At 44.6% G+C, this 24,358-nt stretch overlaps 1 protein-coding gene across 3 annotated transcripts in view; it reads right to left on the bottom strand.

Moving 5' to 3' along the window:
- Positions 1–24,358, bottom strand: part of pawr (PRKC, apoptosis, WT1, regulator) — a 125,706-nt gene that overhangs the window by 76,095 nt on the left and 25,253 nt on the right. The gene's annotated exons all lie outside the window — the stretch shown is intronic.

The following is a 24,358-nucleotide window of genomic DNA, read 5'->3' as shown; positions in this document are numbered from 1 at the left end:
TGTTGCATCAAGTTGAACAGGGAGTACAGCTGTACTATAATAAACGCCTATACTGTATACACTAGCAGATCCCCAATTCCAAAGATTCACAACCGTCTAAGTGAAGAAATTTCTCCTCATCTCAGTCTTAAATGGCCGACCCCTTATCCTGTGACGATGCCCCCTAGTTCTAGTCTCTCCAGCCAGAGGAAACAGCCTCACAACAACTACCCTGTCAATCTCCCTCAGAAACTCAATGAGATCACCTCTCATTCTTCTAAACTCCAGAGAGTATAGGCTCATTCTACTCAATCTCTCCTCATAGGACAACCCTCTCATTCCAGGAATGAATCTAATGAACCATTGTTGCACCTCCTCCAAGGCAAGAATATCCTTCCTTAGGTAAGGAGACCAAAACTGTACACAGTACTCCAGGTATGGTCTCACCAAAGCCCTATACAACTGCAGCATGACTTCCTTGCTCTTGTACTCCAACCCCCTTGCGATAAAGGCCAACATACAATTTGCCTTCCTAATTGCTTGCTGTACCTGCCTGCTAACTTTGTGTTTCTTGTACAAGGACACCCAAATCCCTCTGAACATCAACATTCAATCGTTTCTCACCATTTAAAAAAAAATTGGTTTCTGTTCTTCCTACCAAAGTGAATAACCTCACATTTCCCCACATTATACTCCATCTGCCACCTTCTTGCCCACTCACTTAACGTGTCCATATCCCTTTGCAGATTCTTTGTGTCCTCCTCACAGCTTACTTTCCCACCTAGCTTTGTATCGTCAGAAAATTTGGATACATTACACCCGGCCCCTTCATCTAAGTCATTAATATAGATTGTAAATAGCTGAGGCCCCAGCACTGATCCTTGCGGCACCCCATTAGTTACAGCCTGCCACCCCGAAAATGACCCGTTTATTCCTATCCTCTGTTTTCTGTCCATTAACCAATCCTCTATCCATGCTAATATATTACCCCCAATTCCATGAGCCCCTATCTTGCTTAACAACCTTTTGTGTCCAATGAATTTTGAAAATCCAATATACGACATCTACTGGTTCCCCTTTATCTACCCTGCTAGTTACATCCTCAAAAAACTCTATAATAAATTTGTCAAACATGATTTCCTTTTCATAAAAGCATGTGGATTCTGCCTAATCATATAATGATTTTTTAAGTCCCCCGTAACCACGTCTCTATTGACAGATTCCAGATCTTTCCCGACTACTGTTATCAGGCTAACTGGCCTGCAGTTCCCTGTTTTCTTTCTCCTTCCTTTCTTGAATAGCGGGGTAACATTTGCTACCTTCCAATCCAGGGAATTTTGCAAGATCACAACCAATGCATCCACTATCTCTGCAGCCACCTCTTTTAGAATCCTTGGATGTGGGCCCTCAGGTCCAGGGGATTTGTCGCCTTTTAGTCCCATTAATTTCTCCAGTACTTTTTCTTTACTAATCTCAATTACTTTAAGTTCCTCACTCTCATTAAACCCTTGGTTCCCCACTATTTCTGGTATTTTTATGTGTCTTCTACTGTGAAGACAGATACAAAATATTTGTTTAACGTCTCTGCCATTTCCTTATTCCCCATTATAATTTCTCCTGTCTCTGCCTCTAAGGGACCCACGTTTACTGTCACTATTCTCTTCTTTTCTCGGAGGGTTGTAGGGCTGGAGGAGGTTACAGAGATAGGGAGGGGTGAAGCCATGGAGGGATTTGAACACAAGGATGAAAGTTTTAAAATCGAGGCGTTCCCGGACCGGGAGCCAATGCTCAGTGAGCACAGGGGGTGATGGGTGAACGGGACTTGGTGCAAATTAGGATACGGGCAGCAGAGTTTTGGATGAGCTCAAGTTTATGGAGGGTGGAAGATGGGAGGCCGGCCAGGAGAGCATTGGAATAGTCAAGTCTAGAGGTAACAAAGGCATGGATGAGGGTTTCAGCAGCAGAAGAGCTGGTACAGAGGTGGAAGTCGGCGGTTTTGATGACGGAGCCAATATCGGGTTGGAAGCTCATCTCAGGGTCAAATATGAAGCAGAGGTTGCAAACATGAGGCTGCTTCGATGTGCAAATTAGGTGTCCTGCATGTGTTGTAAGAGCCCCGATTGCAACTTTCAAGGAGAAATGAACAAAGTATTCACGGTGCCTGCCAATCCCAGGCACCGAAGGGTCTAACCGGCGATCCTGAAAGGCACAGCTGGAGTTCACTCCCAACAGGTTAAGTAATTTCCGGAGTGTCTATCGACACCACTGTCTCATCCAATGAGTTGGAGGGGGGGTGCGACTTACAGCAGGACTCACAGCAAACAAGTATATTTTACAGCAAACAAAGCAAACAGCAAAATAAACAAAGTCTATTTACAGAGTCTATTTAAAAAGAGTCTCTACCAACTACAGCAAACAGGACTCATGATCGAAACTGCAGCAACTTCTCCCAATAAAAGCAGGATTGTTTCTCCAGCAAGATGCAGTGAGTGGAGGATAGTTACATTATGTGCATAAAATCAATCCCAGTCACCATCAGCAGTGCGGTCTCTAGACGTGATTGACAGGGGAATTATCCATTCATCTCCATTCAGGCCAGGAATAGTGGTATCACTCTATGCAGCCAAGTATTTGGGGTTTTATTTCAGAATTTCTGTGGGGCCAGGAGATGCAGGAGTGCCTTAAGCTGTCTGCTTGTGGTTAACAGCTGGTTAAACCAATGAAATTTCAGATGACTGCAAAGGAAGTGGTTTTCACACCCTCGAGCTGTGATGTTGCTCAGGTAACAGCTCAAAGTAGTGATGCGAGAAACAGCCTTTCAACAGACCCGGTCCCTGCTAACCCACATACTGTCAGATACAATGGCTGCACCAACCGGTTGGAATTTTTATATGGAGTTAACTGTTTTCACTTTTAAGGAAAGAACTTGCATTGATTTAGTGCCTTTCACGACCTCAGGACATCCCAAAGCGCTTCACAGCTAATTCTCTGGTTGTAATCATAGAAAGGTTACAGCACGGAAGGAGGCCACTCGGCCCATCCGGTCCGCGCGGGCTCTATGTAAGAGCAATCCAGCTAGTCCCACTCCCCCGCCTTATCCCCGTAGCCCTGCAAATTTCTTCCTTCCGAGTACATATCCAGTTCCCTTTTGAAGGCCGTGATTGAATCTGCCTCCACCACCCCCTCGGGCAGTGCATTCCAGATCACAACCACTCGCTGTGTAAAAAGGTTTTTCCTCATGTCACCTTTGGTTCTTTTGCCAATCACCTTAAATCTGTGTCCTCTGGTTCTTGACCCTTCTGCCAATGGGAACAGTTTCTCTCTATCTATTCGGTCGAGATCCTTCATGATTTTGAACACCTCTATCAAATCTCCTCGCAACCGTCTCTGTTCCAAGGAGAACAATCCCAGCTTCTCCAGTCTATCCACGTAACTGAAGTCCCGCATCCCTGGAATCATTCTAGTAAACCTCTTCTGCACCCTCTCTAAGGCCTTCACATCTTTCCTGAAGTGCGGTGCCCAGAACTGAACGCAATACTCCAGTTGTGGCCGAACCAGTTTTTTATAAATTTCATCATGACTTGCATACTATTTATAAAGCCCAGGATCCTGCATGCTTTTTTAACCGCTTTCTCAACCTGCCCTGCCACCTTCAACAATTTGTGCACATATACCCCCAGATCTCTCTGTTCCAGTACCCCTTCTAGAGTTGTGCCCTCTAGTTTATATTGCCTCTTCTCGTTCTTCCGACCAAAATGTATCACATCGCATTTTTCTACGTTAAATTTCATCTGCCACGTGTCTACCCATGTCACCAGCCTGTCTATATCCTCTTGAAGTCTATCACTATCCTCCTCACTGTTTACTACCCTTCCAAGTTTTGTGACATCTACAAATTTTGTAATTGTGCCCTGTACACCCAAGTCCAAGTCGTTAATACATATCAAGAAAAGCAGTGGTCCCAGCAATGTAGGAAACACAGCAGCCAATGTGTGCACAGCAAGGTCCCACAAACAGCAATGAAATAAATGACCAGATTATCTGTTTTAGGTGTTGGTTGAGGGATTAATATTGGCCAGTACACCGGGGAGAACTCCCCTTTTACTGCAAATAATCTGACTTTCCCCAAGTATAGTAACTGTTCAATTAAAGCATTCTTTGCATGCGCTCTTATGTAGGTAGTTTTTAACAAGTATATTAAAAAAAAGTTATTGGAAAACAGAGTGTGCTGTATTTACATTGCACCGTGATAATCTGCTGACCGTGTCTGAACACCAGAGACATACCACTGACCACACACCAATACTTCCAGGTTTATGTGGAAAATTATTTTCACCGCACTACCAAACTAACAATTAAAGGTTAGCGTTACGATGATATTTAACGGTCTGGCTGCTGAATTTCAAGGCTAGCCAAATGCATTTTTCTAATTAGCCATCAGGAGAGAAAAAAAAAATCCAGCCTTGTAAACCAGCTTTGAGAGAAAATCACTCAGTAAATGTTCGTTAAAACCAAATGAAGTTTTTCTTTATAAGTTATTCACGCGACAGATATTCATGAATAGAGTGCAGGACACAAGCTTATTCATTTCTAGAAATATGGGAAGAAAAGAAAAATGTTAAATTAAATGTGGAATACATGAGGTGGCAGAACTAGCAATGTGACACAGCATAACTCCCCAACATGGCAACTCCACAAACTCAGCAGGGCCATCAAGGATGGGACTTGGCGACAGGGAGAAAGGGGAAAGCTTATCAGAGGCTAGATGAAGCCTTATCAGAGGTCGTAACGATCAGGAAAGACTGAACAGGCTGGGGCTCTTTTCTCTAGAAAAGAGAAGGCTGATGGGGGACCTGATAGAGGCCTTTAAAATTATGAAGGGGTTTGATAGGATAGACGTAGGGAAGACCAAAACTAGAGGTCATAAATATAAGATAGGCACTAATAAATCCAATAAGGAAGTCAGAATATACTTCTTTATCCAAACAGTGGTTGGAATGTGGAATTCGCCACCACAAGGAGTAGTTGAGGCGAATATCATGGATGCATTTAAGGGGAAGCTAGATAAACACATGAAGGAGAAAGGAATAGGTTATACTGATAGGGTGAGATGAAGTAGGGAGGGAGGAGGCTCGTGTGGAGCATAAACACCGGCATAGACCAGTTGGGCCGTATGGCCAACTCCTATTCCTATTCCTATTTCTTATGTTGTTTGATACTTTAATCTTTGATACTGATGTAACTCCTCTATAGACAAGAACAACTTAACCCACGCCTCAGAATTTGGCCAAGTATAACTAGTTTCAAATATAGAAAGTGCTGGAGAAGCTCAGCAAGTCAGGCAGCATCTGTGGAGAAAGAAACAGAGTTAACGTTTCAGGTCGAAGACATTTCATCAGAACTGGAAGATGCTAAAAGAGTTAAAGTTTTTGAGCAAGTACAGAGCCAGGTGTGGAAGGTGCGACCTTCTGTTCTGACGATATCACCTTCCGCACCACTGCTTCCGATAAGTCTTCCTTCTTCCTCAACCGAGGATTCCCCTCCACTGTAGTTGACGGGGCCCTCGACCGTGTCCATCCTATTTCCCACACTTCTGCCCTCACCCCTTCCCCTCCATCCCAGAACCATGGTAGGGTCCCCCCTTGTCCTCACCTTCCACCCCACCAGCCTCCACATTCAACTTATCACCCTCCGCCATTTCCGCCACCTCCAGCGCAATCCCACCAGCAAATACATCTTCCCCTCCCCTTTCATCATTCCAAAGGGACCGCTCGCTCCCTGGTCCACTCTTCTATCAACACTCGCTCTCCTCCCCACGGCACCTTCCCATGCGACCGCAGGAGATGCAACACCTGCCCCTTCACCTCCTCCCTTCCCACAGTCCAGGGCCCCAAACACTCCTTCCAGGCGAAGCAGTGATTAACTTGCACTTCTTTCAATTTAGTACACTGTATTCGCTGCTCACGATGCGGTCTCCTCTACATTGGGGAGAACAAACGCAGACTGAGTGATCACTTTGCTGAACACCTCCACAAGTCTGACCCTGACCTGACGGTCACTTGCCATTTTAAGCCCCCTTCCCACTCCCACTCTGACCTTGGCCTGTTACACTGTTCCAATGAAGCTCAACGGAAGCTCGAGGAACAGCACCTCATCTCTCGTTTAGGCACTTTACAACCTTCCGGACTCAACACTGATTTCAGTAACTTCAGATCAGAACCACTGCTCCCATTTTTTCGGTCAGCCAGTGCTGGTAATGGTTCTACTGCTGCCATTTACAGGTACTCCTCATTAATCTTTTGTTTCTTAACTGGTTCCATTACATCCCTCTTTCCCTTGAACCATCATCATCCCTTTTGTCATTTAATCACTCGTGCCCTCTATCCTATCACAGTCCTTCCCTATTGTTCTTTCCTCCCCTCCCCTCGCCGCCCCCACTTTCCCTGGCTCTGTACTTGCTCAAAAACTTTAACTCTTTTAACGTCTTCCAGTTCTGACGAAAGGTCTTCGGCCTGAAACGTTAACTCTGTTTCTTTCTCCACAGATGCTGCCTCACTTGCTGAGCTTCTCCAGCATTTTCTATTTTAATTTCAGATTTCCAGCATCCGCAGTATTTTGCTTTTGATATAACTAGTTTCAGGTTTTTAAGTACATGTAGCAACATTTTGGCACTATAAATCTATAATCCTTCCCTGCCTATAATCTATTAAAGATGGTACATTCAGTATGCACGAATTTTTATTATAGAAGTTACAACATGGAAACAGGCCCTTCGGCCCAACATGTCCATGTCGCCCAGTTTATACCACTAAGCTAGTCCCAATTGCCTGCACTTGGCCCATATCCCTCTATACCCATCTTACCCATGTAACTGTCCAAATGCTTTTTAAAAGACAAAATTGTACCCGCCTCTAGCAGCTCGTTCCAGACACTCACCACCTTTTGAGTGAAAAAATTGCCCCTCTGGACCCTTTTGTATCTCTCCCCTCTCACCTTAAATCTATGTCCCCTCGTTATAGACTCCCCTACCTTTGGGAAAAGATTTTGACTATCTACCTTATCTATGCCCCTCATTATTTTATAGACTTCTATAAGATCACCCCTTAACCTCCTACTCTCCAGGGAAAAAAGTCCCAGTCTGTCTAACCTCTCCCTGTAAGTCAAACCATCAAGTCCCGGTAGCATCCTAGTAAATCTTTTCTGCACTCTTTCTAGTTTAATAATATCCTTTCTATAATAGGGTGACCAGAACTGTACACAGTACTCCAAGTGTGGCCTCACCAATGCCCTGTACAACTTCAACAAGACATCCCAACTCCTGCATTCAATGTTCTGACCAATGAAACCAAGCATGCCGAATGCCTTCTTCACCACCCTATCCACCTGTGACTCCACTTTCAAGGAGCTATGAATCTGTACTCCTAGATCTCTTTGTTCTATAACTCTCCCCAACGCCCTACCATTAACGGAGTAGGTCCTGGCCCGATTCAATCTACCAAAATGCATCACCTCACATTTATCTAAATTAAACTCCATCTGCCATTCATCGGCCCACTGGCCCAATTGATCAAGATCCCGTTGCAATCCCAGATAACCTTCTTCACTGTCCACAATGCCACCAATCTTGGTGTCATCTGCAAACTTACTAACCATGCCTCCTAAATTCTCATCCAAATCATTAATATAAATAACAAATAACAGCGGACCCAGCACCGATCCCTGAGGCACACCGCTGGACACAGGCATCCAGTTTGAAAAACAACCCTCTACAACCACCCTCTGTCTTCTGTCGTCAAGCCAATTTTGTATCCAATTGGCTACCTCACCTTGGATCCCATGAGATTTAACCTTATGTAACAACCTACCATGCGGTACCTTGTCAAAGGCTTTGCTGAAGTCCATGTAGACCACGTCTACTGCACAGCCCTCATCTATCTTCTTGGTTACCCCTTCAAAAAACTCAATCAAATTCGTGAGACATGATTTTCCTCTCACAAAACCATGCTGACTGTTCCTAATTAGTCCCTGCCTCTCCAAATGCCTGTAGATCCTGTCCCTCAGAATACCCTCTAACAACTTACCCACTACAGATGTCAGGCTCACTGGTCTGTAGTTCCCAGGCTTTTCCCTGCCGCCCTTCTTAAACAAAGGCACAACATTTGCTACCCTCCAATCTTCAGGCACCTCACCTGTAGCGGTGGATGATTCAAATATCTCTGCTAGGGGACCCGCAATTTCCTCCCTAACCTCCCATAACGTCCTGGGATACATTTCATCAGGTCCCGGAGATTTATCTACCTTGATGCGCATTAAGACTTCCAGCACCTCCCTCTCTGTAATATGTACACTCCTCAAGACATCACTATTTATTTCCCCAAGTTCCCTAACATCCATGCCTTTCTCAACCGTAAATACCGATGTGAAATATTCATTCAGGATCTCACCCATTTCTTGTGGTTCCGCACATAGATGACCTTGTTGATCCTTAAGAGGCCCTACTCTCTCCCTAGTTACCCTTTTGCCCTTTATGTATTTGTAGAAGCTCTTTGGATTCACCTTTGCCTGATCTGCCAAAGCAATCTCATATCCCCTTTTTGCCCTCCTGATTTCTCTCTTAACTCTACTCCGGCAATCTCTATACTCTTCAAGGGATCCACTTGATCCCAGCTGCCTATGCATGTCATATGCCTCCTTCTTCTTTTTGACTAGTGCCTCAATCTCCCGAGTCATCCAAGGTTCCCTACTTCTACCAGCCTTGCCCTTCACTTTATAAGGAATGTGCTTGCCCTGAACCCTGGTTAACACACTTTTGAAAGCCTCCCACTTACCAGACGTCCCTTTGCCTGCCAACAGACTCTCCCAATCAACTTCTGAAAGTTCCTGTCTAATACCATCAAAATTGGCCTTTCCCCAATTTAGAATTTTAACTTTTGGGCCAGACCTATCCTTCTCCATAGCTATCTTAAAACTAATGGAATTATGATCACTGGTCCCAAAGTGATCCCTCACCAACACTTCTGTCACCTGCCCTTCCTTATTTCCCAAGAGGAGGTCAAGTTTTGCCCCCTCTCTCGTCGGGCCATCCACATATTGAATGAGAAATTCCTCCTGAATACACTCAACAAATTTCTCTCCATCCAAGCCCCTAATGCTATGGCTGTCCCAGTCAATGTTGGGAAAGTTAAAGTCCCCTACTATTACCACCCTATTTTTCTTGCAGCTGTCTGTAATCTCCTTACATATTTGCTCCTCAATTTCCCGTTGACTATTTGGGGGTCTGTAGTACAATCCTATCAAAGTGATCTCTCCCTTCTTATTTTTCAGTTCTACCCATATAGACTCAGTGGGCGAACCCTCGGATATATCCCCTCTCACTACTGCCGTGATGTTCTCCCTAATCAAGAACGCAACTCCCCCTCCTCTCTTACCTCCTGCTCTATCTTTCCTACAGCATCTGTACCCTGGAACATTGAGCTGCCAGTCCTGCCCCTCCCTTAGCCATGTTTCAGTAATAGCTATAACATCCCAGTCCCATGTACCCATCCATGCCCTGAGTTCATCTGCCTTGCCCATCAGACTTCTTGCATTGAAATAAATGCAGTTTAATCTTGACTTCCCTTGGTCTTTGCCCTGCTTTCTCAGACCATCTGTCCGGTCATGTTCTGTACACTCTCCCTTACTGCCTTTTGTTTCTGTCACCATTTTATTTCCCACTGACTTCCTGCATCGGTTCCCATCCCCCTGCCACATTAGTTTAAACCCTCCCCAACTGCACTGGCAAACACTCCCCCTAGGACATTGGTTCCAGTCCTGCCCAAATGCAAAGAAAGCACAAAATGCTGGATGTCAATGAGCCGCGCGGTCTGAAACCGACATGGACATTCCAATCTGCAAAGTTCCCCAACCCACCAAAAAAACCTCAGGTCCAGAGACTGTGTCTGTTTATAGAAATTAGACTTTTGATCTTAAAGGGTCAGGTGACCTTAAACATAAACCACACCGTAGCAGAATAATACATTGTCCATCAATGCCCCCATTATCATGAAACGGCACATCATCCGACTTACCGTAAGGAACACCACAAGACATCGGGCAATATTGGGGGGGGGGGTGGGGGGGCGCGGTTTCCACCACATTTTTAGGTTGGGTGGAAGAGGGGATAGTGTGGAGACACACACACACACACATCATGCTTGCATGAAAACGTCTTCGGCTGATATTCACGCGCCACCCTATGTAAGGAGGGGAACTTTACCGTGTAGAGTTACATAGAATGTACAGAGGGAAACAGGCCATTCAGCCCAACTGGTCCATGCTGGTGTTTATGCTCCACATGAGCCTCCTCCCACCCTACTTCATCTAACTCTGTCAACATATCCTTCTATTCCTTTCTCCCTCATGTGTTTATCTAGCCTCCCCTTAAATGCATCTCTGCTATTCACCTCAACTATTCCTTGTGGTAGTGAGTTCCACATTCTAACCACTCTCTGAGTAAAGAGGTTTCCCTCGAATTCCCTGTTGGATTTATTAGCGACTATTTTATATTTATGACCTCTAGTTTTGGTCTCCCACAAGTGGAAATATCTTCTCCATGTCTACCCTATCAAACCCTTTCATAATCTTGAAGGCCTCTATCAGGTCACCCTTCAGCCTTCCCTTTTCCAGAGTAAAGAGCCCCAGTTTGTTCAGTCGTTCCTGATCGCAGTCCTGCACCTCTACAGTTATACATATCAAAGACTGCAGTCATATTTCCAGACTGCAATCCTGGTTGGTGTTAGTCATAGATCCGTGGTAGGACTCTTGCCTCTGACCTCTGAACGCCCAATGTACTATTATATTGGGTGACCTCGAGCTACGCACTCATAGAGGCCACAAAAGCTAATCATTAAGAATTGTAAACAATTTTACAACACCAAGTTATAGTCCAGCAATTTTATTTTAAATTCACAAGCTTTCGGAGGCTTCCTCCTTCCTCAGGTAAATCATTAAGAAGGCATAGCCCCAAACCTGTTATTTGGTTTGGGAACTTTGTAAATTGGAACGTGCTGGTCAGTCTCGGGCTCCAGCTAAAAACACACAGCACTTTCTTAGTGTTCTGCACCTGGAACAAGGTGCGATATTTGCAATACAACATCTGCACAACACAGAATACCGTCCAATAGATATATAATCACAGTAGACATATATCAGTCTCAGCCGTGGCTCAGTTGTAGCACTCGCTCCTGAGTCAGAAAGTCGTGAGTTCAAGTTCCATTCCAGAGACTTGAGGACGTGATCTAGGCTGACACTCCCAGTTGCAGTACTGAGGGAGTGCTGCACTGTCGGAGGTGCCGTCTTTCGGATGAGACGTTAAACTGGGGCCCTGTCTGCCCTCACAGGTGGTCGTAAGGAATCCTGCGGTCCCCATTTCGAAGAAGAGCAGGGGAGTATGCCGTGGAGTATCCCTCAACCAGTATCACTAAAACAGGTTATCTGAACGTTATCACAATGCTGTTTGTGGGATCTTGCTGTGCGCAAATTGGCTGCAGCATTCCCTACATTACAACAGCGACCACACATCAAAAGTACTTCATTGGCTGTAAAGCGCTTTGGGACGTCCTGAGGTCGTGAAAGGTGCTATATAAATACAAGTCCTTTATTTTTCTTTCTTTCTGACACAAGCATTTTGGACGGGGATCCTATATGCTTGTTTATAGATCAAGACTCCTCGGTTCTTGACCAGTTAAGAGACCTGGTGAAGTTTGAGAATTTGGCACGCGCAGTTTCCAAAGGAATCTAAAATATGTTTGGAATAAAACGGGGTATTACGCTATGTGAGAACAATGCTGAATATGGAGAGGAATATAAATCCATCTTTAGGGTTTAAAAAATTTTTTTTTAATAATTGTGTTGTGAATGGTGTACAGCTGCGATGAATAGATTCAGCTTTGAACCTTGTATCATTTTACATTTTCCAGGTGAGAGACATTAGGAGGAATGTGGGGTGCAAACTAGCACTGGTGCGATGGGGTAAATGCTGACTGATTCTATAAACTCTTCCAATAATCTCTCCCACCTGGAACAATATGCATCACAATTTTAGTTAATTATAAGACATTTATAACAGCAGTTACGTACCCATTTCTGGTTCTCTGCATCATGGGGTAAATTACGACCATTTTTACTATTCTTCCACAAAGACAAGAAAAACTGTCTGTAGTTTGTTCGAACTTCCTTTCCAGACCATAAAAAGTTATTCTGCCCCCCCCCCCAATTTCCTGCCCTTTGCACCTTCGCTGACGGCTCTGCTAAACTGGCACAGTTCTCCAGCTGCTGATACTTTGCCCGAGCAGCCAATCTTGACGTGTGAGCCCACACAGAACGTTGACAGGCTATTCAACTGTGGGAAGCATCGCACAACAACAACAACAACGTGCATTTATATAGCACCTTTAACGTAGTAAATCGTCCCAAGGCGCTTCGCAGGAGCGATTATCAAACAAAATTTGACACCCAGCCACATAAGGAGATATTAGGACAGGTGACCAAAAGCTTAGTCAAAGAGGTAGGTTTTAAGGAGCGTCTTAAAGGAGGAGAGAGAGGTAGAGAGAGGCGGAGAGGTTTAGGGAGGGAATTCCAGAGCTTGGGGCCTAGGCAGCTGAAGGCACTGAAGTAAAATGAAAAAGAAAGAACTTCCATTTCTATAGTGCCTTTCGCATTCTGTCCGAAACTCCACTGCTCCAATCAACTCTACTTTTCTGCTTCCCAAAAAAAGCATTATTGTAAAACTAAGGTCAGAATCTATGACTTTAAAATGGGGACTGAGTTACCTCTGCACACCCTGGTTCAATTGTGGGAGCTGTGAAGACAACATCAAAATTACATATAATTTACAGCACAGAAAGAGGCCATTCAGCCCAACTGGCCTATTCCAGTGTTTATGCTCCATACGAGCCTTCTCCCACCTTACTTCATCTAACCCCAACAGCACAACCTTCTATTCCTTTCTCCCTCATGTGTTTCTCCAGATTCCCCTCAACTGGAAACATCTTCTCTACGTCTACCCTATCGAACCCTTCCATAACCTTAAGGACCTCTATCGGGTCACCCCTCAGCCTTCTCTTTTCTAGAGAAAAGAGCCCCAGCCTGTTCAATCTTCCCTGATAGGTATAACCTCTCAGTTCTGGTGTCACCCTTTTCCGCACTCTCTCAAAAGGACTGGACTTGTTCCGATGCTTTTGGAAGATTAAGCAGGATATGGATGGCCAAAGATATTTCGGCAAAAAACGAAGAGTTTATGAAGCTTACAGTATAGTATTCAGAAGTGCAGTTGTGTTTCTCCTTTAAGGCGACAAGGTGTGTAATAGTACTGCATTCTTTAAATCAATAGCAAGCTAATTGATCCTCTCAGGTCAATTCGAGATCAGACTCAGTTTATCAATGCTAAATCTACACTCCACACCCACCCCCCACAAAGCTATCACTCCTGGGGTCCATTTAATGCTATTTTATGTGCCTTCAAGTTTATTACAGGCAAGACAACTATTCTCCTATTATATATTTTTTTAAAGTGCAGCACAGAAATTTGCATGTGTCACACCGAAAGTATGATGGACATTTATATCCAAACTAATCTCTGATGAGAAGAAATTAGTGAGGTCAAAGTTACTCAGGTCATAGGTCAGCACCGAACAAAAATAATAAGTTTCTAGCTTGCCCGATAAGAAAAGTAACTATTTGCATTCAATGGCCAAATTCCTGTTATCTGGCTGCAGCGGAACAGATCCCAGTGGTTACGAAAAGCAAATGAACAAAAAAAAAAGGCAAATTTTGCAGGGCTATGGGGATAGAGCGGAGGGAATGGGACTAATTGGATAGCTCTTTCAAGGAGCTGGCACAGGCACGATGGGCCGAAAGGTCTCCTTCTGAGCCGTAGGATTCTATGAACATGGCTGTCTCAGATGGAAGGTATTTTGAGTTTTTCCATTACAATGTCAATTTCAATTAAAAAAGCTCTTCTGAATGGGTTCTTTTCAATGTTTTAACATTATGCTCTTCCCTCCTATTGTATCATGTATTATGTCCATCACCGGCATCTCCACATCATATCTTGATTAACACACTGCTAGATGGTTGCCTTGCTCCAAACTATCCCTTTGAACTTTGAATGTCAGACTCCTGGCAGAGAAAGTTCAAAAAGAACAGAATTCAACCGTTAGCAGAGATTGAGTCAAGATACTGCTGTCCACTGAGGAACATCAAAAAAGTACGTTGCCAGAAATCTCCCCGTTGTCCTGGCCAATATTTATCCCTCAACCAACATCACTAAAAAAAAGATTATTTGGTCGTTATCCCATTGCTGTTTGTGGGAGCTTGCTGTGCGCAAATTGGCTGCCACGTTTCCTACATTACAACAGTGTCCACACTTCGAAAAGTACATCACTGGCTGTAAAGCGCTTTGGGACATCCTGAGGTCGTAAAAGGTGCAACAGAAATGAAAGTTCGTTCATTCTTTTTTCTATCTTTGACAGAAACACAGGGATGAGGAGGGTAGATAGACAGAAAGATACATTGAGATGAACTCCTAGAGAGCAGGAGGGAATGAGATCCGACAGAGAATAACATAAGGCAACGCTGTCTCAAACAGAAGAGAAGAGAGAGGGCCCCAGGGGTTCTGATCAAGGCCGGTGATTTGGTGTGTACACTTTTCCTGTTATCTCAATACTTGGGAGCTAAATTACTTTCTATTTGTTGAAAACAATCTAATGCAGTAAAGGAGGAATAGGGATATTTTTTTGGACAGCATAAGCTGCAATTTTTGGAAGAACAGTGTGCTCAAAACATAAGTTACACATACCTAAATAATGTGAAATAATTCCAACTTCCTATCAATGGGTTTGGCACAGTTCATATGAACTTGCCAAGGAACACAACAGTCCTAATAAGGAAATAAGTTCATGGACTTGCTGTTTAACCATTTTAATACTGAATGTTATTTGCAATTTTCAAACCACATGCACCTTCACTTCAGACCTAATTACTGGTCCTAGAAATGATACTCTCAAGATTTCAATGCTGAAAACTGGAAGAAGTCCAGAAAATTACATTTTTTTGTTTCGATGCAAAAAATCCTATTTCACTTTTAATAGGAGATACTTGTTTCTTAACAGATTTGACTATCACCATGGGCACTCAAAAGGGACCTACTAAAAATAGCAATGCAGGTTAATAAGGCCATAAAAAAGCAAACCAAACACTGGGGTTCATTTCCAGGGAGATAGAATTAAAAAGCAGAGAAGTTAAACTTATATAGAACCGTGGTCAGAATTGCAAATGTTACACCCTTGTTCAAAAAAGGGTGTAAGGATAAACCCAGCAACTACAGGCCAGTCAGTTTAACCTCGGTGGTGGGGAAGCTTTTAGATAATCCGAGACAAAGTTAATAGTCACTTGGTCAGTGTGGATTAATAAAGGAAAGCCAGCACGGATGTTAAAGGCAAATCGTGTTTAACCAACTTGATTGAGTTTTTTGATGAGGTAACAGAGAGGGTTGATGAGGGCAACGTGGTTGATGTGGTGTATATGGACTTTCAAAAGGCGTTTGATAAAGTGCCACATAATAGGCTTGTCGGCAAAATTAAGCCCATGGAATAAAAGGGGGCAGTGGCAGCATGGATACGAAATTGGCTAAGTGGCAGGAAACAGACAGTAGTGGTGAACGGTTGTTTTACGGACTGGAGGGAGGTGTACAGTGGTGTTCCCCAGGGGTCCGTGCTAGGACCACTGCTTTTCTTAATATATATTAATGACTTGAACTTGGGTGTACAGGGCACAATTTCAAAATTTGCAGATGACACAAAACTTAGAAGTGTAGTAAACAGTGAGGTGGATAGTGATAGACTTCAAGAGGATATAGACAGGCTGGAAGAATGGGCGGACACGTGACAGGTGAAATTTAACGCAGAGAAATGCAAAGTGATTATTTTGGCAGGAGGAATGAGGAGAGGCAAGTAATATTCGCGCCAGGCAAGTGCCAGGCAATGACCATCTCCAACAACAGAGAGTCTAACCACCTCCCCTCGACATTCAAAGGCATTACCATCGCCGAATCCCCCACCATCAACATCCTGGAGGTCACCATTGACCAGAAACTTAACTGGACCAGACATATAAATACTGTGGCTACAAGAGCAGGTCAGAGGCTGGGTATTCTGTGGCGAGTGACTCACCTCCTGAGCCCCAAAGCCTTTCCACTATCTACAAGGCACAAGTCAGGAGTGTGATGGAATACTCTCCACTTGGCTGGATGAGTGAAGTTCCAACAACACTCAAGAAGCTCGACACCATTCAGGATAAAGCAGCCCGCTTGATTGGCACCCCATCCACCACCCTAAACATTCACTCCCTTCACCACCGGCGCACAGTGGCTGCAGTGTGTACCATCCACAGGATGCACTGCAGCAACTCGCCAAGGCTTCTTCGACAGCACCTCCCAAACCCGCGACCTCTACCACCTAGAAGGACAAGGGCAGCAGGCACATGGGAACAACACCACCTGCACGTTCCCCTCCAAGTCACACACCATCCCGACTTGGAAATATATTGCCGTTCCTTCATCGTCGCTGGGTCAAAATCCTGGAACTCCCTTCCTAACAGCACTGTGGGAGAACCTTCACCACACGGACTGCAGTGATTCAAGAAGGCGGCTCACCACCACCTTCTCGAGGGCAATTAGGGATGGGCAATAAATGCTGGCCTTGCCAGTGACGCCCACATCCCATGAACGAGTAAAAAAAACTGAAGGGTATGACTCTAAAGGGGGTGCAGGAACAGAGAGATCTGTGGGTACATGTGCACAAATCTTTGAAGGTGACAGGATGGGTTGAGAAAGCAATTAAAAAAGCATACGGGATCCTGTGCTTTATAAATAGAGACATAGAGTACAAAAGCAAGGAAGTTATGTTGAAACTTTATAAAACACTGATTCGGCCACAGTTGGAGGATTGTGTCCAATTCTGGGCACCGCACTTTAGGAAGGATGTGAAGGCCTTAGAGAGGGTGCAGAAAAGATTTACTAGAATGGTTCCAGGGACGAGTTACATGGATAGAAAGGAGTTGTTCTCCTTAGAGCAGAGAAGGTTAAGAGGAGATTTGATAGAAATGTTCAAAATCATGAAAGGTTTAGATAAAGTTAATAAAGAGAAACTGTTCCCATTGGTGGAAGGGTCAAGAACCAGGGGATACAGATTTAAGGAGATTGGCAGAAGAACCAAAGGCGACATGAGAAAAAACTTTTTTATGCAGTGAGTTGTTATAATCTGGAATGTGCTGCCTGAAAGGGTGGTGGAAGCAGATTCAATCATAGCTTTCAAAAAGGAATTGGGCAAATACTTGAAGGGAAAAATTTTGCAGGGCTATGGGGAAAGAGAGGAGGAATTGGACTAACTGGATTACTCTCATTAAGAGCCGGCACGGGCTTGATGGGCCGAATGGCCTCCTTCTGTGCTGTAACCATTCTACGATTCTATTCTACGACCACACTTGGAGTACTGTGAACAGTTCTGGTCTCCATATTATAGAAAGGATATGGAGGCACTGGAGAAGGTGCAAAAAAGATTTACTAGGATGATACCAGAACTGAGAAGTTATACTCATCAGGAAAGATTGAGCAGGCTCTAGAAAAGAGAAGACTGAGGGGTGACCTGTTGGAGATCTTTAAGATTATGAAAAGGTTTGACAGGGTAGATGTAGAGATGATGTTTCCACTTGTGGGGGAGACCAGAACTAAATATAAGATAGTCACTAATAAATCCAATAGGGAGTTCAGGCGAAACTTCTTTACCCAGAGAGTGGTGAGAATGTGGAACTTACTACCACAAGGAGTAGTTGAGGTGAATAGCATAGATGGATTTAAGGGGAATCTAGATACACACGAGGGAGAAGGGAATAGAAGGATTTGCTGATAGGGTGAGATGAAATAGGGAGGGAGGAGGCTCGTGTGGAGCATAAACACTGGCATGGACCAGTTGGGCTGAATGGCCTGTTTCTGTGCTGTACATTCTCTGTTAACTATGTGCAACCAGGTGATGAAACACTAACAACTTGCAGCAATTCCAGCATCCAATGGGCTGGTTCGTTCTGGTGGCCATTCAACAGGTTTAGAATTCTTGTGTATTTGATCAACCGGTCACTAATTGCTGATCATTCAAAACTAGAGGATCTCCCATGCTGATGCTCACGGCAGGTGGAAGGATACACATTTCAGTAAGGACTGAAGTGTTAAATGGCGTATTCTTCTGATGTTGGAAGTCCAGCCGCGTGTAAATTCATGTGCTCGCTTAAGGCCACCAGGAGCCTTCCTGGATCAGTTAAGAGTCCAATTGTTCTTCGGTACATAGTCAGGTCAATTAGAGGTCAGGCTGGCTTTGTTAGCTCATGATCATGTGGAGAGACTGGAGAAGCTGGGATTGTTCTCCTTACAGCAGAGGAGGTTAAGAGGAGATTTAATAGAGGTGCTCAATAGTAACTTTCAAAAGGGAACTGGATAAATACTTGAAGAGGAGAAATTTACAGGGCTCTGGGGAAATAGCAGGGGAGTGGGACTAATTGGATAGCTCTTTCAAAGAGCCAGCACAGGCACGATGGGATGAATGGCCTCCTTCTGTGCTGCAAGAGTCTATGATTCTATGATGTGAATTAGAATTTGTTTTTGTTGCTGCAGAAGTTTCTTTCTACATTAGAATTGATTAGTATTTTTTTATATAAAGTTGTGACAGAAATTTGCATGTCAAGATCAAGTGAAGTCTTCATGTAAAGTAGGGTGAGAGGGAGGGGGCAACAGCACCATATCTGTGTCCTCAGTTCAAAGTCACACATGATGTCCTGATTCTTATGTAGGAAATGTTGTGATACTTTAATTTTATATACGTATTAATTGATCTCCCAAGGTGTTGCACATTGGGGAGTCAATGCCACATGGAGTATTCAGGTCATGCAGGGTTAAACGACAGGAGGCTAACCGGACCCAGGCAGGGGATGGACATAAGGAGAGGAGGGGAGGCGTGGAAGGGGAAGAGGAGGAGAAGCGTGGAAGGGGAAGAGGAGGAGAAGCGTGGAAGGGGAAAGGTAAGATGAGGAGAGGAATGGAAGAGTAAGAGGAAGAGGAAGGGGAGGGGGAAGATGAGGAGAGGAGTGGAAGAGGAAGACGAGGAGAAGCGTGGAGTGGAAGGGTAAGATGAGGAGAGGAGGAAGAGGAAGGGGAGGGGGAAGATGAGGAGAGGAGTGGCGTGGGATACAAGGAGTGTAATTGAAGTGGAAGACTGGAGTAGATTGGGGAGGAGAGCAGAAGGGAGAAGAGGGAGCAAAGGAGATAGATGAGGGAACAGTGGGGAGGGTGAAAGAGAACAGGGGGCAAAGGGAATGGCAAAAGGAGAAGAGGAAATTAAATCAGAAGGGAAGGGTGGTTCACATTTTCATTTCGGCAGCAGGGAAGGGGGTATTTGGGGGTTTCCAAACCTTCACCCCCCCCCCAAAGATCTAGGAATTCCCATCAGTTGGGAGGGAGGAGGGTGGGAGGGGGTAGAGAGCGCTTTGGCCTTGAAAATTCTCTTGGTGGGAAAATGAGATAAATAACCAACTAATCTATTTTTGGTGGTGTTGGATGTTGGATGTTGGCCCAGGACACCGGGAGAACTCTCTGCTTTTCTTTGAACAAGTGTCTTTGAGAAGCAGACAGGTCCTCAGTTTAAAATCTCACCCGAAACAGATTATAATTAATATTATAATATCCTTCCACCAGAGGCGGAGATTGGGAAACATACCGTGGCTGCAGTGTGTATTATCTACAGGACACACTGCAGCAACTCGCCAAGACTTCTTTGGCAGCACCTCCCAAACCCACGACCTCCACTATCTAGAAGGACAAGGGCAGCAGGTGCACGGGGACACCATCGCCTCCAAGTCACACACCATCCCAACTTGGACGTATATTGGCCGTTCCTTCATTGTCGCTGGGTCAATATTCTGGGACTTAGGGGTGTATGTACACAAGTCTTTGAAGGTGGCAGGATAAGTTGATACGGATGTTAAAAAGGCATACAGCAGCCTTGGCTTTATAATCAGAGGCATAGAGTACAAAAGCACGGAAGTTATGCTAAACCTTTATGAATCACTGGTTAGGCCCCAGCTGGAATATTGTGTCCAATTCTGGGCACCGCACTTTGGGAAGGATATCATGGCCTTAAGAGAGGGTGCAGAGATTTACTGGAATGGTACCAGGGATGAGGAATTTCAGTTACGTGAAGAGACTAGAGAAACTGAGGTTATTCTCCTTAGAGCAAAGAAGGTTAAGGGGAGATTTGATCGAGGTGTTCAAAATCATGAAGGGTTCTGATCGAGTAAATAAGGAGAAACTGTTTCCAGTGGCAGAAGGGTTGATAACCAGAGGACACAGATTTAAGGTCATTGGCAAAAGAACCAGAGGCGACACGAGGAAAACATTTTTTACGCAGCAAGTTGTTATGATCTGGAATGCGCTGCCTGAAAGGGCGGTGGAAGCAGACTCAAAAATAACTTTTAAAAGGGAACTGGATAAATACTTGAAGGGGAAAAATTTGCAGGGCTGTGGGGAAAGAGCAGGGGGTGTGGGACTGATTGGATAGCTCTTTCAAAGAGCCGGCACAGGCACGATGGGCCGAATGGCCTCCTTCTATGATTCTAACAGCACTGTGGGAGAACCTTCACCACACGGACTGCAGCGGTTCAAGAAGGCGGCTCACCACCACCTTCTCAAGGGCAACTAGGGATGGGCAATAAATGCCGGCCTCGCCAGCGACGCCCACATCCCATGAATGATTTTTTAAAATGTTCTCGATATTTACATATATATTTCCGGACAGCAAAGCTGTACAAAGCCATATTCTTTGAAATTGGAAGCTAAATATTTCTGTGCAGGGTTTATGCCTGTACTGATAGTTAATCTCAGCTAAATATGAATATCACGGAACCCTCTATGGTCATTCAAATTTAAAATTCCTTTAACAAATATTGTAAGAATTATTAGAATTTCATCGTTTTTAAATATTTGCAAGGCCCAAACTGCAGCATCTAGATTTACAATTCTTGTACTTTCAACACATTATTAGATTTACAGATATTCTGCACAATCTTGCCAAAACCACATTCTTCATTACACCATTAATCATATCAGAACTCTATATCTGGCTCGACCTCTTTGTAACAAAAGTCACAGCAAACTATTTGTTTTTGGGATGTGGGTAAGTCAGCATTTATTGGCCAGCCCAAGCTTTCCCCGAGGGCATTAAAATTCAACCAGAGTGTGGGACTGGAGCTGCATGTAGGCCAGACTCGGTGGGGGTCGCAGGCTCCCTGCCCTGAAGGACATTGGTGAAGCAGTTAGGTTTGCCATTGCACTGTACAATTAAGTTGTCCGCCGTGGCTCAGTGGGCAGCACCCTTACCTCTAAGTCATGAAGGTTGTGGGTTCAAGTCCCACTCCAGAGGCTTGAGCACATAATCCAGGCTGACACTCCCAGTGCAGTACTGAGGGAGTGCTGCACTGTCGGAGGTGACGTCTTTCTGATGAGACGTTAAACAGAGGCCCAGTCTACCCTCTCAACCAGGGGAACTCTCCCTGGTGTCCTGGCCAATATTTATTTCTCAACCATCGCTGGTCATTATCTCAGTTCTGACGAAAGGTCATCGACCTGAAACGTTAACTCTGATTCTCTCCCCTCAGTTGCTGCCTGACCTGCTGAGTATCTGCAGTATTTTGCTTCTTGTCATTATCTCATTGCTGTTTGTGGGATCTTGCTGTGCGCAAATTGGCTGCTGCGTTTCCCGACAGTGACCACACTTCAAAAGTACTTCATTGGCTGTGAAGCACTTTGGGAAGTCCTGAGGTCATGAATGGCGCGATATAAATGCAAGTTCTTTATTTACTTAAATAAAAATAGATTTCAGGCTGACAGATTGGCCATTCGTTATCAGTTTTTAGAGAGAGAGAGAGAGAGAGAGAGAGAGAGAGAGAGAGATATTTATATATATCTATACGGGAAAGATATGAAAAAAAAACATATGCTTCTTTATCCTATAATCAGCTGGATATCACCGTGCAAAGTACATCCTGTGCCAAGTGACCAACCAGACATGCAGCCTTCTGAGGTCAAAGTAGTTAGTGAGACCATAAAAGAAAGTAATATAACTGATTTCAGCTACCTTAGCATCTCGGCCAGCAGCCAGTCTCCTCCCAACAGCCTGGTAATCAGAGAGCAGCAACATTTGAGCTGTGCAGTTTCCATTAGCAATGTGGCTTCGCTGACTAATGTACGCGGGGGAATGCCGGGCCCTCGAAATCAAATCAAATCAAATCTAATCACCCCTGCAGTTCAAATCGCAAGGTGAACGCGCCTCGCTGTGTTTCGAGTCACAAAATCAATCTAAGACCACTGCCAGAGAAAGGACCACACACACACACATACCTGGCCAAAAAAAAAACACTGCAATTAAACCACTCCCTGAACCTCACCTGGTTATTGTACATGAGGTAAAAGAGCAGGTTTGAGTGTGTTCCAACAGAAACAGGTCACACTTAGAGAAAACGTCATCCCAGGAACTCAATGGAGAACCATAGCTTTTTTTTTCCCTCTTTCTGTTGCTTGAAATACACATTGTACGTTTGGAAGATGCGTCTGTGGTCCAAGTCGGTTTGCACCGATGCACCATTTCCCCTGGACCGGATCAGTCAAAAGGTTTGGGAACAGACTGAGGAACAGGAGGAGGCCATTCAGCCCCTTTAGCTTGTTCCGCCATTCAATTAGATCATGGCTGATCTGTATCTTAACTCCATCTGCCCACCTTGGTTCCGTAATCCTTAATATCCTTTGCCTAACAAAAATCCATCAATCTCAGTTTTGGAATTTTCAACTGACCCCAGCCGACAGCTTTTTTTGGGGGGTGGGGATGGGGGAGAAGAGTTCCAGATTTCCATTACCCTTTGTGTGAAAAGGTTCTTCCTGACTTGGTGAGCTTTGCTTATACCACAAGAACAACTTGCATTTATATAGCGCTTTTATCGTAGTAAAACATCCCAAGGCGTTTCACCGGAGCGATTATCAGGCAAAAAGAAATTGACACCGAGCCAAAGGAGGCATTAGTACAGGAAGAGATGGGTTCTAAGGAGCTTCTTACAGGAGGAGAGAGACGGAGAAGTTTAGGGAGGGATTTCCAGAGCTTAGGGGCTAGGCAGCAGAAGGCACAGCTGCCAATGGTGGAGCGAATTAAGTCAGGGATACGCAAAAGGCCAGAATCACAGAAAATTTACAGCACAGAAGGAGGCCATTCGGCCCATCGTGTCCGCTCCGGCTGAAAACGAGCCACCCAGCCTAATCCCACTTTCCAGCACTTGGTCCGTAACCCTGTAGGTCACAGCACTTCAGGTGCATATGTAGGTACTTTTTAAGTGTCATGAGGGTTTCTGCCTCTGCAGTGAGTTCCAGACCCCCACCAGCCTCTGGGTGAAAAAAAATTTCCTCAGCTCCCCTCTAATCCTTCTACCAATTACTTTAAATCCATGCCCCCCTGGTTATTGACCTCTCTGCTAAGTGAAATAGGTCCTTCCCTATCCACTCTATCTAAGCCCCTCATAATTTTGTACACCTCAATTAGATCACCCATCAGCCTTCTCTGTTCCAAAAAGAACAGAATTGGAGGAGCGCAGAGATCTCGGAGGATTGTTGGGCTGGAATTGATCACAGGCCATTTTAACGTTGGAAAACAAGTCCGAAATCCAATTAGAAGTGACCACGCATTTATATACAGGCTAGCCCAAGCTTTCCATCTTCATCAGTCACACAGGGATTCGGCTAGAAGTCTCATGGACCAAGGCTAAAGGTTAAATCAAAGATCCCACCAATCTGCGTATATCTCAAGCTCAAGATGCTAACCGATTCTGAAGTTCTGAGAGTATTTATTCGCCAATGAGCCAACGAGCTTAAAAGAAAGGCCCTATCCAACTCTCCAGACTCAAAATTCAAACAGGACAAACCAGAGAGTGAGGAATATCAACACAACTAGAACCGAGTGGCTGAGGTTTCATGGCCCCGATTGCTGGGTCACAATTGGGACACTTCTGTCCTAAGTATACATTACAAGCAATCGAATATAACTAACTCTTACATCTGCACGCACTTATAGAATCATAGAATCCTGCAGCACAGGAGGCCATTCGCCCCATCGTGCCTGTGCCGGCTCTTCGAAAGAGCTGTCCAATTAGTCCCCACTGCTCCCACTCTTTCCCCATAGCCCTGCAAATTTCTCCCCTTCAAATGTTTATCTAATTCCCTTTTGAAAGTTACTATTGAATCTGCTTCCACCGCCCTTTC

Source organism: Heptranchias perlo, chromosome 18 (genome assembly GCF_035084215.1).
Source record: "Heptranchias perlo isolate sHepPer1 chromosome 18, sHepPer1.hap1, whole genome shotgun sequence".
Lineage (NCBI taxonomy): Eukaryota > Metazoa > Chordata > Chondrichthyes > Hexanchiformes > Hexanchidae > Heptranchias > Heptranchias perlo.
Note: the sequence above shows the minus strand (reverse complement) of the source record. Positions and strands in the feature narration are given on the sequence as shown.